General features: G+C 37.1%; 1 protein-coding gene across 2 annotated transcripts in view; it reads right to left on the bottom strand.

The window, feature by feature from the left end:
* The window catches only part of LOC122812052 (heparan sulfate glucosamine 3-O-sulfotransferase 1-like), a 247,958-nt gene that overhangs the window by 166,679 nt on the left and 64,525 nt on the right, over positions 1-16,754 (bottom strand). The window contains exon 1 of one of the 2 annotated variants that reach the window (XM_044084302.1): positions 8,016-8,331. The exons of the other annotated variant lie outside the window; for it this stretch is intronic. The gene's annotated coding sequence lies outside the window, so the exon portion shown is untranslated. Of the gene's footprint in view, positions 1-8,015; positions 8,332-16,754 lie in introns of those variants that run through there. 2 annotated transcript variants of the gene reach the window in all.

The raw sequence follows: 16,754 nt of genomic DNA, 5'->3' as shown, positions 1-16,754 counted from the left end.
GACCTTGCTCCAAATACACAGCAACCTGGACATGACTATTGTTTTGTTGATTATTATCTGTATAATTGCATGCCTATTTCAAATGTCATTGTTTATTTGAGACAGCTAGTCAAAAGAGGGAGGATGTAGATTAGAGTGTGTGATATATCTTTTAGAAGCATTCCAGTCAGTGGTCACATGCATATAAGTACTGAGCACGTGCAAGCAAGAGTGCCATTTTGAGTGAGCAGCCAGAGTGAGAGCATACAAGTATGTAGTAGTCAGTTAGTCCGATAGTTCATTAAAGTTAATATTCCTGCTATCCATCCTGATGTGTTTGTATGTAATAAACTACTTAAATGAACGCCCAAGCCGCATCTTCTTGTTAATATGTACAAGATGAGCAGCATTAAACAAAGTCACTCCAATTCATGTTTGCACATTCATCTCCCATCTGGCTTTCTATGGTTTGATGAGAACTTGCATAAATTCTAAGAAGCGGTGGAAGCTCTGAAAGAGGATGGAGGATCTCAAGTCTTAGGACATGCTTTTACTGAAAGACCATTTGTAATACTACTTTTAAAAAATGAACTTTATAGTTAAAGAAATTGCTTCAACAAGGGATCATTTGTCATGTGTTAGATGCAGCCCTGTCACTATCCCCCAAAGCATGTTATTTTCCCACATCAGCTTGACCGTACAGTCATCTGGTGCAATATTTGCCCATTTTCCCACCATCCTGTCTAGTATAGTACCACTCATCACTTCTCCCTTTACTAAACAATTCACCTATTAGCTTCGACACTTTTGTTAAAATAGTGGAAAGCAGGAGTGAAGCACAAGCTGGCTGACACCTGCAGCTGCCAAATATTTGCATTGACTTCTGCTGATCATGCAGTGCATACATTAATGGCTCACTGGTATATGTGTGTCCTTAATGCCATCTTACAACATACTGTCCCCATACAGTCTCAGCAAGTGCATTTTGTGCACTCAGGGTGGCATTAGCATTCAGGTTACCTACCAGCAAATGCCCCTGCCACACATGACCCACTGCCTCCCCCTGAGATGAGAGTCAGCCACTAGCCACCCAAACATACTCCTCCCTGCTGACTTCTCAGGTGCTGGGTCCAAACCCCAGTGACCTGTATTGTGATAAGGACTATAGTCTCTATTCCAATGAAGCCAATGAAGCTGGCAATGAACATGTGCTTTGACATAAGAAGATTATGAAAAGTTGTTCGGCAAGTACACTGCAGCCATCAGAATAGATATCATGCCCCACCCAAAAAAAAGGAAATACATGATTCAGTCTGTGAGCTCTGATTTCTTATCTGTGTTGATTTGTTTTACACATTCTGACATGTCTGTGACCATAAAGTTATACAGTATGTCAGATCCGCTTTCTGAATATTGTTTCCTGAACCTTTTACATAGAAATTAAGAAGACATAAGGTCACACTTTGAAAGAATAAGATGTGTTCTTGGAATTTAATACCCTTACTTGATTCCTGTAAGATGGTAGTCATCCCTATTTTTGAAGAAATCTTAATTTGCCTTAAAGTCAATGGCCATCTACAGATATCTCATGTGTTCTTTTTTTCTAGACAAATTGCTGGCTTTAGAGTTAGAAAATTCCTAACCAGCCATGTCTTCCTTCTGCACTTCTAGTCTGGGTTTAGAAGAAGTTATAGTATTGCCCCAGCTCCGTTCAAGCTGCCAAATTATCTCCTCTTGAATAGAACCAGGGCAGCCATTTCAGTCCTGCTCTTATTGAAACTAATGAAGCTAACACCACAGTCCATTGCATCTTAACACCTCTTATGTACACCCTGAGGTGTCCAGCAGCAATATGATGTTGCTCTGACAGTTTTTTTCTTTATCTTGAGGGAATATCTGAAAGTATAAACTCTGCGGCCTCCTCCGTTGTATCTACTACAGCCAGCTGTAAAGTACCTCTACTGTGTTTTCTGTCAGACATGTATTTTGGGACTTACATTACACTACTGGTGGAGGTCATCAGAAGGTGTAAGCTTTTTCATGTCTACATAGATGGTTCCCACCTTCTTCTTTACTTTGTTATTTTCTAGAAGAACCAGTGATGAAACTAAATTATCTTTTTACAGGCATTTCTAGCCAAAAGGTTATCAATGGTTTTATGTTGATTCCACCTACGATGGAGACTTTGGTGGTGTTCCAGTAAGCTGCGCAGATGTGGTGATCCACTATCATTGTCTAGTTTAATGCCTAGTGATAAATGCCTTCAAAATGGTTGACAAAGTGAAAAGGCTGGGTGTTGTTGCTAATAATATTCTGTCTATTAAGAAAACAGAAATGTCTGCTACAATGTTCAATTTTATTCCATCTTTGTGACATTTTTCAATTAAACTATCTGCTCCTACGAGAAAAAGTAGCAGTGAATTCAGCTTGGTTCTCTCTCTTGCCAGGACAGCTGTACGTCAGGCTTTTGGGAGATTTGTAGTACTAGGGACTTGTGCAGAAGGCAGCAGCTTTTTTTCCTGCCTGGTGCTTCTAGCTAGGTGAAGTGACTCCTGTTCTATACAGGCAACACTTGAGTTTAATCATTTGGTGTCTTCATAGGGCAGTAAAAGTCAGGGTCCAGAACATGCTCCCCCAGCACATTTTCTTCACTCTTTTCTCAGGCAGAAAGCTAATTAGGATACTAAAGGCCCATTTTTGACCATTTTGAAATAGCAGGCTGCTCTGTATGTGGGCTACACTATGAAACATCGCATATCAAAGCCCCAAGGATAGGAAATGCCAGAACATAATGCCTGAAATACAAAAGGTTAAATTTTGCAGGAGAACAGGCACCTCTGCACCCATCCTATAATTTGAGAGGGGGGCAAGCCTCCACACCCTCCCCAGACTTATATATACCAACCATCATCGCTGGTGCATACTTACAAATCAGAAATTATTTCCTATGGAAAACAGCAACTGGCATTCTGTTCTTTGACATTTTATGCCTCAGATAATTGACACTGGAGGAGATACTTCATCTCCCTATAGAACACCTGTCATACTTTTCAACTGTCCAGATTTTCGCAGAATGTCCAGAGTTTTGCATTGTAGTTTTGGTCTGTTCCTTATAAAATTTGGATTTTTCTGCAAAATTATTGAGGGTTGAAGTCACCAAAGAATAACAACATTTTGAGTTTCAGACTTCATATTCTTCAGAAAATGCATGCCAATGCGAAATCTATTACTCTAGCAATGTTCTATGCTCCCCTCATACATTTTCCTTACTCATTTCTCAGGCTGAAGGCTAATCAGGATACAAAACCTATTATTCTAACTATTATTCTAGCAATGTTCTATTTAAAATCTGTCCCTATTATTGGGCAATTGCCCCTCATTATTTCTGCTTTGTCCACATTTCTTGTTCTAAGAGATATGACACCTGTATATGTGTTTTCATGATAGGGTTACTTTGCAACTCTAGCCAAATGAATTGTATAAATGCTGCAACTTGTTTTTTAATAAAAGGCATTAAAATAATCCTCTTTCATAAAACATCTAGTTTTGTGTCTGCTTAGCTGTGTTTTGGGTATTTTTTGTCTGCCTAATGAAGAATTTTTGCTCTGAAGAACAAAAAGGTAAGAAATAAAATTTGCTACTATCTTATATATGCTTTATAAGTTAATTAAGCACATGATAATGGGATAACCAAAGAGAATATTCATTCATGTTACAGACTATGGACTGTCTTTGATAGAGCCTTATCAAGTATCCTAGTACCAGCCTACTGAACTTATTGAATTAACTTACATGATTACATTTTGCTATCCCACTGAAACAAAGCTGCCCCTTTCACAGGGGAGACCTGGGAAGTAATGCACTTTGACAGTAATTGAAGGAGTAGAAGGTTCATACACACTAACTTCTAAGATTATGTTAAGAGAATACTACAGCTTTTGTTTTTATGCATTATTATAAAACATCAGCAAAGACTGCTGTTTAAATAAATTAGAATGCTGCTACTGCAGCTAGTGTTGAGCTTTATGCAATATATCCCATCAAGAAGCATATGCTGAACTGCACCTCATAAAATCTTGTTTTTCAAGCAAACCCTCCCACCACCTCACCACCTTCCTATTAGCACACCCACTGTTGTCGTTAGACACAATTCTTATATTAGTAATCATATCTGAGGGTAAGCTCAGTGTGACACAGATTTAGTCAGCTAGAAACCAACCAGTGCAGCAGGCTATAATTTTTTTCTAGCACATGCCATGAATTATAATATTTCTTTTAGTCTAACAAAACATTTTCATTTTACATCTGGTAGGCAAAAGTGAAAAACCTGCTTTTACTGACAATATCAAGTACTTCTGATATGGAGAACGAGTAGAGATTCCCCTTTGTCATTTTCACATTTCTTTAGCTGTAGCCATGAACTTGTTTCCTTGTGCCATCCAAGCCATATGAATGAAGTACTGGTCTGTCCACATGCAACTTACTTAGGGTCATGTGACCCAATGTGTCTGTATCATGCGAGACAGAAGAAATACTGCCGTAAATGAAATTAAAGTCCCAATGAAACTAGTCCCAGGGACTAGCAAATACCCACAGTAGCATATCAGTTGCAGGATATATTTTACTAAACTCCCATGAAGACAGCATCCTGCTAATTTATCTCCTTTTTAAATCTTATATTGCGGAGACTGCCTGCTCTATTCTGGGTTCTGCATGCTAGAACAAACTTCTATTTGAAAAAAAAGGCTCAAAGCAAACTTACTGTCTTTAGGAAAGCTCGTTCTTAGCAGCTACACAAGGAAACAGAGTGTATGTTTTAGGGCCATAAGCTGACAACTAATCTTGCAGAACCAGAGTACACTTCTCCTCCTGCCCTTAGTCAGCATTTTAAACCCAACTGTTAGTCCTGTTTATACTGCATAAGCAGTTATCTTATATTTTAACATGTACATTTCCTCCCAAAATATTGAATTAGACTTACCTGCCATGCAATATCTGATACACTGAATATGCAATGCCAATACCAGCATCGGTAAATTAGGCAGCTAATACCTCAATATGATTGTCTCTGTATATTTGCCTATAAGTCAGACTGTTGATCAAGTGATGCATTGGTTAATTAAGCTAGTGAAAAACTCTCTGCTTGTTATTAACTCTGTATTACTGCTGCCTATGCTTGTGTTCAACATTACGTTTGACTACATCTGTTATTAATTATCAATTCTATATTTTTGCCTTTGTGATGAGACCATAGCTGAAAAAGGTCTTTGGACAAGCCTACCCATCCAGTTATCAAATAGTAAATGAATAATACATAAATAAATACCTCTACACTGTCAATAAGGAATAGCAAAAAGATGGAAAAAATGCAGGTAAGTACAATATCTATAAATACACACACACACACACACACACACACACACACACACATATATATATATATATATATATATATATATATATATATTGTATAGTATATACATGATTATAGCACAAATGATTAAATTAACATTTCTTTGAAAGGCAACTTGTTCAGGTGTGTGTGTGTGTGTGTGTGTGTGTGTGTGTGTGTGTGTGTGTGTGTGTGTGTGTGTGTGTGTGAGTGTTGGTGTTAGGGTGTGAACTATGGCATGTCATGAGTATAGCAGCACCACAGTGCCTGCATATGTTTCATTTTCTGCATTTCATCACCTCTACTGGCCATAAGATGATAATATCTTTCTTCATATCCCCGTCAGGGGCATCAACCTACCGGTGTTGTGAAAAATGCTTGGCAGGTACTCATGTGAGTATAGCCTAGGCAAAGTGCTCCAGGAGATAATATACAGTTCAGGAACATTTGCTCTAAATAGGATCATTTAAAAATGACTCAAAACTGTAAAATAAAAATAGCCAGAGCCACAATCATCATATTGTTCTCACTGTACTATGGACATTTGTCATACAGCAACCTGTAGAATGATGAATCACTCATGATTTTGTGACTGGTGAGTCACTTTACCTTTTATAATCACCTCCTCTTATGGACTGCAAAAATGGGGAAGATTATATCTTTCTTTGCAGTCAAATGCTGGAGGGTCTACAGTACCACTGAGTAGATCTGCTGGTATGCTCTTGCTCCTCTGGGGTTTGCAGCAAACACCACTGTCTTGCCTACTTCAGAGATCATTTTAAGGAAGGATTTTCATAAGGCCTCTATACCATATAGGGTCTTCCTCTTCCTACATCTTTAGCAGGTACTTCCACATATTTGATGCATTTTACCAAATTTGTAACCAGTCATAGTTTAGACAGCAGCAGCATATTGTCCACTGTGGCCCTTATGTATACAGAAAACAGGAGCTGTCACAGATATGGCTATGTTTTGGCAAGGACATCTTTTCAAGCTAATGTGGCCTCCTGCCACATGTCAAAGCCACACCATCAAAATATATCATACTTTCTGCCACCACAGAGATGGCAGCTGTACAAACAACTATTCTCACATTGTGAATGGCAAACAAAGTTAGTAAGTTAATATATTTTTTTATATTTATGTATTTAACTGCGTAAGTGAACTGTCCCTTTAATGACCCTCTTCAGCCACAATATTAGAAATAAGGGCAAAGGAAACTACAACATTTCTATAGACAATTTACTGTAACCAATTAAGTGGCATGTTTTTGGGAGGATAATAAAACTAGAATACCTGGAGAAAACTCAGGCAGATGTGGGGAGGACATGCAAAATTCCACATAGTCAGGGGTCTACATTTACTTATCAAACAGCACATTCAGCGAACATTAAACATCCAATTTAACTATAATCGAAAGGCCAAATAATCATAAAACTATACATCTAACGATGATAGGTGGCCAACATCAAGGAAGCCGAATGGAGCACTTACTTACCGGTAACTTAGGTATAACACCCCCACACACGGTAATTATATATACCAACTCAAAGATTGCACTACAGTGGGGAAAGGGTAGATTTCCTTATGCTAAGTTACCAGAAAGTAAGTGTTCTGTTGCTCTGTTCAACTTCCTTGATGTTGGCCAACTATCATTGTTCGATGTATAGTTTTATGATGATTTGGCCTTTCGATTAAGGTTAGGTTTGACGAGTAGAGTTCGACAAACAGCCATTCAATGAACGTGCTGTTTAACAATAAACATAGACCCCACAGAAAGTGACCCAAGGTCAAGACTAAACAATGGAGCTTCAAAAGTAGAGATTTTGCCAATAAGCCATCCAACCTCAAAATTCAGCAATTAAAATACAGTACCCAATGTAACAGAGCACCCAACAAACCAAGCGGAGCACCCAGCATATAGTCCTCATTACCCAGTATCACAATCACCTAGGAAACCATTAGGTGCAACCAACATCCAATGTGACAGGGTACTTAGTGAACCAACACATAATGACCTGGAGAATATTATGTAGTTTCTTAAGAAAGGTCAGAATAAGTTATGGCTGATTCTGATCTGCACATATTTTAAGGTATACACATTCTGGAACAGTAAGGACTGCACAGTTATGGGCTACAGAGAGATCGACATCCAATTAGATACTGTAGGAAGGAGAATGTAAAGAAATCTAATGGTGCATATATGGCTACTGTACCTGCACAGCTATACCATACAACAAAAAGACCATATGTAATACATTATTAACACATATATGATGCTATTTTATACTTCTACACTTATACTGTATATACTTTCTGTGTCATGCATCATGTGCACACAAAAGTACCCTATATTGTAAGCTGATTACAGATGTATAATAAAAATATATTTTTGGATACTGTAGACGCATTCACAAAGATAGCACATATGTAAGTAGCTTACAAAATACCCTTGTGCATGTTTTATATATATATATATATATATATATATATATATATATATATATATATATATATATATATATGTATACACACACACACACATGAATAACATACATATTAGAAGAAAAATCATATGTGATGTGCATGTATATAGCAGTCTTGACAATGTATAAAGAGTGTAAACAAAAAGTCCATGCAGTACCTTGCATAGCTTATCGATTATTGTAAATGTCCATGCCATGTTTGGATTCTGCAGCTCTCAGTCCCAGCAGCATTCCAGCACTATTTTTCCTTGCTGACCTGACCACTTTTACTGCATAGTCAGTACTCTGAAACACACACTTGTACATATCATAACTTCAGAGATGAGAATTAACCCTCGACTAGCAGATGGCTCCGAACATATAGAGTCTGAAGTCATATTACCTGGTTGGGAAAAGTATGAGAATTAGAAAAGGAAAATTTAAACAAGTAATGAGAGAGCAGGCTTCATTTCAAGGCACTAGTGTACTGACAGAAGGCCAGTGCTGCGTCTGCTGTGGGGGTGCTCCATAGCATTCAGAGTTTATAAAAAGTTAGATGGGAATTTAGTTGCCATAGCAACTGCAGAGAACAGCATTGCTTTACTTTCTCTATCCCTCTGACTAACCCACAGATTATTCCCGTTTGTTCACTTCAGTGTTATCTCCTCCCTCCAGCCGGCACAACTCCATTCAAAGCAGATGCAATATTCCTCTCAAATGATGAATGTTCCCCTCCTCCATCTCTTAACCTGCACACATTCTTGAAGTATCCACTTGCCATGAAGAATCTTATCATGGTTTGCGCAATCATTAGTTGCATTTTTTTCCTTATCTTTTTTTTTACCACCCCCTCTTCCTCATACACCAGATGCTGTCCTCTAACTTGCACTTGGGAGCACAGAAATCGAATACAGGCTTGGTAATATACTTAACAAAGAGGTCAAGGAAATAGTGCAGTAAAGAACAACTGCAGGGGGACATAGGTAATGGACTGAGAACAAAAAGTTGGACAGGTATGGTACTACAATAGTCATCAAGAAGTGACTTCATAAATACAGGATGGTTAGGCAGTATAATACGCACAGGAGCAAAGGACATAAAAACAGAGTGTAAGTTAGGGCAAGGGTGATGCTGAATATCAGGTAAGAGAATGTGGTAGCATAGACAAAACCTAAGAACTCTGGCAACATTGCATGCTGGGTCAAAAAGAATAACAAACACAGAAAACAAGGACCTGAGAAGAGAGCAAGTGATGGAAAAGGGACCATGGATCAAAAATAAAACACATGATGAGAAGGGTACAGTAACACAGAGAGGGACCAAGTCCCTGAGAACAGAACACATGGTAGCCAATGTACAGTAATATGAGAATGGATCAAAACCTGAAAAACAGAATACATGCTGAGCAGGGTACAACAATATACAGAGGGGTCACAGAACCAAGAACAAAATACATGATAGAAAGGGTACAGTAATACAGAGAGATCCCAAAAGAAAATACTTAATGGGCAGAGTACAGTAATATATAAAGATCCCAAGGAAAGATGAACATAACATATTATATGTAGGCTGTAGTAATACACGCAGGAGCCAACAGACCAGAAACAAAAAATATAATGGGCAGGGTTTAATAATATACAGTACTGCAAAGGAACCAGAAAGAAATCTTGTGAAAGGCAGCGTACAGAAATGTACAGAGATCCTAAGGAAAAAAGAACAAAAAAATTGATGGGTAGGGTATAGTAACGCACAGTGAAGATAAGGACCTTCACTCTGTAGCAGTGCTACATTTTGCATCAGAACATGTCTTACCTTTTATGACTTCGCTTCTGAGTTTAAACCACCTGTTAAAAAATGTAAACTGTAAATGTCCTGAGCCAAACTGTTGGTGATGGTGAACTCCTGAGTTTCTGGACAATATATAAATAGATATCTTATACATCTTTTTCTTGTAACTAAACCAGTCTACATTTTTGAAACAACTGTATTTAAAATGCATCACCAGTCTGTTGTTTTATATCACATTTCTTGTATTTTTCCTGGATTGCAACTAAATATGATCTTTTTATGGATTAATACACTTACTAGATCGATAAAATAATACATAAGTGAAATACAAAGAGAGAGCAATGAACAAAGAATGCTGTATATTGCAAGTAGACAGTCAAGGAGGCAGAAAACAGAATACACTATGGTCAAGGTACAGTAATGCACACAAGGACCATGGACCTGAAATAGTATATTTGCTGAAGAGGGTACAAGAGAGCAAAGAGGGTTGAAAGATACAAGAACAGAGCACACGATTAACAGGGCACAGTGAAAAACAAAAGTCCTAAGGCCCAGAGAAAACTATACATAATTGCTACACTGAATATCGCATGACACAGAGGGACAACAGAGACAAAAACAGAAAAAAAATAAATAAATAACAGGAAATCAAGTACCCAAGCACAGAACACAACTAGCACAGCTCAGGTTGTGTTGTGTCCTAGGTTACTGTACATATAAAGTATTTTTCCAGTTATGGAAGTTAGTATACTGTTAGATTAAATGGTTTCTAGATGAAATGACTGAATTGGCTATTAGCAGCAGTATCTCTCTGAATACATCTAATAACTCTATATAATTTTAAGAATCTACAGCCAAACAAGACTTTTAAATACCTGCTTTTTCCAGACTTTGGCTGCCTCTGCTTTCAAGTCACTCAGTCAGTTCCATCCATCTCAGCTCACCTCTTGACACCCATTACCAACCTGGTGGGATTCCTGTAACACTCACTATATCTGAAGACGGGGTTGTTCCTCTTCATGGGGGCCAGGTATGCTGGTCATAATATATCATATGTCTGCACATTCCTCCATAAATGTTGATCAATGCAAGCTTGCTGACTTCTGCTATAGAGACATTACTGTAGTAATTTGTTATCTTCCAAGATCATTCCCAAGAAGAACGAACAATCACAGAACGCTCATTTCCTCATCGTCTCACACCTTCACCATACTGTGTCTGTTCTGAAACTAACAGCACTTGATTTTGTAAGCATAATTCTGTAAATACCCCATTTTATCAGTCTGTAGTTGACTCTTTTAATAATGTACTTAGTATGGCAGATTAGAGGTTAAATGTTCAGTATCTGTGTAAGAAACGTTTGGCATTGTTCTTCAGCCAGTATAGTTATAAAAACTGCTGACTCCTTTTTGTTATGCCCTTTAACGTAAAGAAATATTGTTTTCACTCATTTTATTGTTTTCTGCACATCACAAATGTCCTTTCTTGTTTCACTCCCCCTGTGATGTGCCAACCATTCATGTTGGACTACTAAATCTGTTAACGTTGTATATTTCCTGAGATATTTTATTTTTCATACAGTACTGACATCTGGGATCTATCTTTTATATACTAGTAAGAGTGTATTGCTGCTTGCTCATAGCATAAGCATAGTTGGGATTATCTACTATTGTATTTATGAGTTGTAATTTATACTCTGTATAATGTGTCTTGTATTTCTCTATTCTAAGGCCCCTTTAAAACCAGCAATGGAATTAAATATTAACTTTTTGCAAGTGGCCCATAGTGGGTGCATCTTTAGGGGGTCTATATTAGATAAAGGAAAGTTTATCTAACCGAATGCTGACATGATCGAAAATTGCGGAACTGGAAACCACAATTGTGGGGGGCTGTGTCCCCCACAGCCCCTGCTAAATGGAATGGGGAAATATTCACATCTTCACTCTACCGCGATCTCACAATTGCGGTTTTGAGTTCTGGGATATTCGCTCATGTCAGCGTTCAATTAGATAAACTTTCGTTTATCTAATATAGACTCTCTTTAACATGTACTATACTCAATATAAGTATACAGTAGTGGTTTGTGAACTATTGGCTGTACCCAAAAATGTCTCCTGCATTGCCCAAGACCTTTTAGTCTGGTTGCTAGCATAAACATTGGTTAAACTGCTTGTTTGCAGAAGCTTCGGTCTTAAGTTCTGTTTATGTTGCAAAATGTCATACTTTCTGAAGTTATCTTGTCATTCTAAATGCTTTAAATCTAGCATAAGGTGATAGCTACTCCACTGCATCATCAATAATCCTTTTTAACATGAAGCATGTAAGTAACACAATTAAAGTCTAGTTTTGTTGCAGTCGAGAGATGTTCTTCATTATTACAAATGTATCTGCATATTTCCGATAATGGCTGACCTGGGAGGAGGCAGGCTGAGATTTGGCCTTGAGCCAACTCAGTTACATTGATAACTGTAGCTGCATGCAGTGTGACCTTAACATTACACTCGATGACATACATTTAGGATTACAAGACAACTTCAGCATATACGCCATTTTGCAGTGTAAGCAGAGCCCAAGAGGAAATAAAATAACTGTAAAAAGATGCAATTTGAGCCGCAGTAGCCTTTTTTCTGTTAAAAAAGGCTACAACTCTTGCAAGTTGATACATGACACCGAAACAAGTTTCTAATTGTAAGGTGTTTGAAGTGTTTATCTAGGTACTGTAAGATAGTTTAGAGTCACAATTTTGGGGTAATAAAGACTTTCATTATGTGACCAGACCTCTGTAACTGCCTTACAGTAATACTGCATTTCAAACATCATCTAAAAACTTTTTTTGTGTGGTTTGTCTGGGTCACATCTTTCCGTGATGGCAGTACTAGTTAAAGGTAATCATCTCTTGGAACAGTGTGACTGAAACTTATATCACCTCTCAGATGTCAGAGCAATTGTAAAATATCCTCTAGTCCTAGGTTCAGTTCCCAGTATGAGCATCACTTAGTTTCTGACGAAGACTGAGTAAGTAAGAGGCATTGTTAATTTATGAGGAAATGTGACAAAGTGGGACAAGGTTCAAGCACAGCTAGAGCTGTGACCAAGGGGTGTTGTACGATCATTATTTACTGGTGTGCAGACGCCCATATTAGATTTTTTTCCATGTGCCAGGTATGAGCAGGTCTTGTAATCTGCTCAGAGAAAGCTCAGATAGATGGAAAGCAGTACAGATGTGGCCACTGTGAAGTAATGTACAATCATCCACTGCATTTCCTGTAGTCAGGAAGTCAGCTTTTATTCCTTCTGCCTCTGTTTTTTACATCTCCTGATTCATGGTTTTAGTGGTATGTGTGCATGAAAATGGTTAGTGAATTAAATTAATGTTGAATGTACCTACGGAATAAGTTTTGCTTCAGTCAGAAATAGGACCTGGAAGGCATGTTTGCATGGCTACTTTTTCAGAACAGCAGTCCTGAGTATTTGGAGTTCCAAAGAAATGTGTCTGCATTTAACCTTAAGATTGCACTAAGCTCTGTAACAAGACTCTAGAGGAAGCACAAGTCTTGTGTGGACAGGTTAATTAATTAATTAATTAATTAATTAATTAATGCATTTGTCTATTGCATCTATTTATGTTTATCTGTCTGTCTAGCTACACAGCTAGCTATCCATCAGTCATGTATTTTATCTCTCTATATATCTATCCAATTAATCTATTTATCAGAGAAGGTCAAAATATCAGTAGCACTATTTCCATGATGGAAGACTGTCTCACACATGTCAAGGAACAACTATGCTACTGCTGTTCTGCAATGGCATTTGTTGTTTTCTTCTACCAGTCTGACTTGCTCTCACTTTTTGTGTTGCAGGCATAGTAAGTTAGTACAAGAATGCAAGAAGCAGCCATCTCAGTATTGCTTTGTATTCAGTGATCATACCTGACTGATAGCACAGAAACACAGAAATACACAAAAGACAAAGACCGTGCATTATTCCTCTTTACAGGAATTTCCTTATACCATTCTTAACCCTCACACAAACTTTGACTCCACCATTAAATAATACCATAAGCAGGGAGAAAGATTTGCTCTCTAATATATGAGTTATTTGTGTGTGCGTATGTGCTTGTGCATGTGCATGTGTGCGTGTGTGCTTGTGCATGTGCGCGTGCACGTGTGTGTGTGTGTGTGTGTGTGTGTGTGTGTGTGTGTGTGTGTGTGTGTGTGTGTGTGTGTGTGCGTGTGTGTGTGTGTGTGTATTTATTGCTATACACACATGGGGATGAAGTCTCTCCAGCTTTTATGTGTTAGTAGGGACACCATCACTGGATGCCTTCTGGATCTGCAAAAGACCATGCCTGTTTTTTTTTGTGTGTCTGTGTAAGAAAAAAGCAGTAGTCCCTGAACTCCTAATACCTGAATTACGTTTATTATGGGTCACACAGTGGCTAGAAGGATACCTCTTGTGAGGTGAAGTGAGCTGTGGGTAGTATAAGAGATTTATTTTATTTATTTGTATTTGTTTGTCTTTGCTTGACCCATAAAAGTCCATCTGGGTAAAAAACTTTTTTCAATGGAGGCCCAGGGAGCAAATACCCACATTTAAGCTACACATGATGCACATGTATAATTCTAGGGTAAACATCTGCACATTAGCTTATTTACATGATTTTTCAATATTTCTTACATGAATATAGCATTTTAGCACAAAAACAGGAGGGAAATTAATATACATTGGATAATTATTGAATAGAAAACTAAAATACAATAATAGTTATTGTATTTACAGCATGATGGCTGCAGGGAAAAGATCAGTCTGGGGCATTTTTGAGGTTAGTAAAAATTTACAGACAGACAGGTGGTAGTGCAGCTTAAAAACTGATGAGAGATATGAAGGGGAAATTATGGAAATGAGCAGGAGAATAAATGGACGGAGGAGGAATTGTGGTTATTGGTGGGGTGTGAGAAAAAGGGGAAGAGTAAGAGATTAGGAAATTAATGAATGAAATGTAGTGAGATATCTAGCCACGATGTGTATCTTTTCCCAATTGCGTAAATATTCAAGCAGCAGACACGATATATAAAACACAATGCCAGTTTATTAAGAAAGTGATGAGCGCTTTCGCGTAGTACTAGCTATGCTTCTTCAGATAACTTTTACAAATAAGAAACACATTTAAATATCTGAATTGGCGGGAATATTCAACTATTAACAACAATAATACAATTATGTTAAAGTACTAGCATCAAAGACTTGTCAATTAGCATTCCTTAATGAGCTTGTTAGAAATGCTTACATCTACCTATCTTAAAAACCAGTAATAAATGTAAATAACTGCAACTGCAACTAGCTGGATGTAGCTCTTTTCATATAATAAAAAGATTTACGAGGCTATAATGCATATATAGGTAAATGAATATGGACATGTGCGTATGCATTCACAAGTTGATGTACATAATTGTAAAACAGTTGTATATTTTCAACTATCTGATATTATTATATAATATATATACATTAATATCTGATGTATGAGCTAGTCATATTTCTAGAAAATCTTATAAAACATACAGCTTATAATATGTATTCTACGCTAAAAATCTATTATATTTCTTTTATTCCATAATCATTAAAAATATATATATGTATATATATGCATTGTCTGCTTATAGAAACAATATATTATTATACATAAATTTATACTGCTCTCAAAAAGTATAAAAACCTAAAAATATGAAAAATATGCAAATTATATACAAATATATAAATAGAAATATTTAAAAGTATGTATGTGTATCAGCCACTGATAGTATGTTGAGTGCTATATTATAGATTGGGAATTGAAGTATTCCATAATAGCACTTGATACTAAAATAAAATATATATATGTATGTGCCTGAAAAATCATAATAAAACGTAGAAAATGTATAAACATTCAGTTATAACCCTGCCCTTCTGTAAAAACAGTTAGCTTGTCTAAGTATTATCAGATTGATAGTCAGTAGTAAACTATTTTGTGTAGATAAGAATTCTAGATCCAACTGAAATATATGCTCTTACTAGTGGTGAACTAACATACTTCATCTAATGAACTTTAATGCATGTGCTAATCCAAATAGGTATTCACCAAAACATAGTATGTAAACAAAAAATGTAAAAGATATAGAGAATACTCACTTTCTCCTCATTAATACTGGTTTAATAGAAAGATAGTTGTTAATACCAGGGGGTAAATGTGCAGCTAATTTTATTATCCAATTAAGTTCTGCCAGAGCTAACTCATTTTCTGTATTACCGCCTCTTCTGTTGTATTGTACTACCTGCAACACTCTAAAACTGAAACTGTGAGTAGGACATTCCATGATTTCCAAGATTAGGAAATTAGTGCAGGACGAAGAGGACTGATAAAGGGCAAAAGATTGGGAAGCAAAGTGGCTCTAAGAGTTGGAGAAAAGTAATCTGAGTGAAGCTAGCTAAGTGAGCAGGAAGAACAGAGCCATCTTTGGCATAGGTGCTGTTTAAGCAAAGGTTTAAAACTGTTTAAGTTTTCTGTTTTAACTGTGTGGGGATTTCATTCCAGAGATTTGACACATAACGGGAGTAGAGAAAGAGTCTCCAGCAGTGCTGAATGCCTTACTGACACACAGTGACACTTTACTGCTAGAGCGAATGTCTCTAATGGGTGAATATTACAACAGAGTATTTTGTAATGTTGTTGGGCATTTGTCTGGAGAGTACATTAGGCTGTAGGCAATGACTAGTTGTGAGTATATCAACTGGGTTGGGAGTTCAAACCATTTTTATTGTTTTAATGCAGGGCAGTGATGTGTTTTATAAGGTTGGTTGGTTGCAAATTTAGCTATTTTGAGGTAACAGGAGGTTAGTTTAGTTTTATATGTAATGTTGGTATTTGTAAGAATATGGGAAGCATATAATAGAGAAAGAAGGAGGTATGTGGCTGCCAAGGTAATCCTTACTTGAGCTGTCAAGTAGTGTCTGGCCCTATAGAAGGAGTTGAGTTTTTGGTTAGTTTTCTTGATGGAATGAAGTATGTGGTGATTAAATTTGAAGCTGTCGTCTATTATGACTCCAGGTAGTTTAGTTTGGCTTATGATTTCTATTTTTGTGTGATTACTTGAGGT

This window comes from Protopterus annectens, chromosome 9.part0 (assembly GCF_019279795.1).
Source record: "Protopterus annectens isolate FY-2018-M chromosome 9.part0, PAN1.0, whole genome shotgun sequence".
NCBI classification, from domain to species: domain Eukaryota; kingdom Metazoa; phylum Chordata; order Ceratodontiformes; family Protopteridae; genus Protopterus; species Protopterus annectens.
This window is presented reverse-complemented; position numbering and strand designations above follow the sequence as displayed.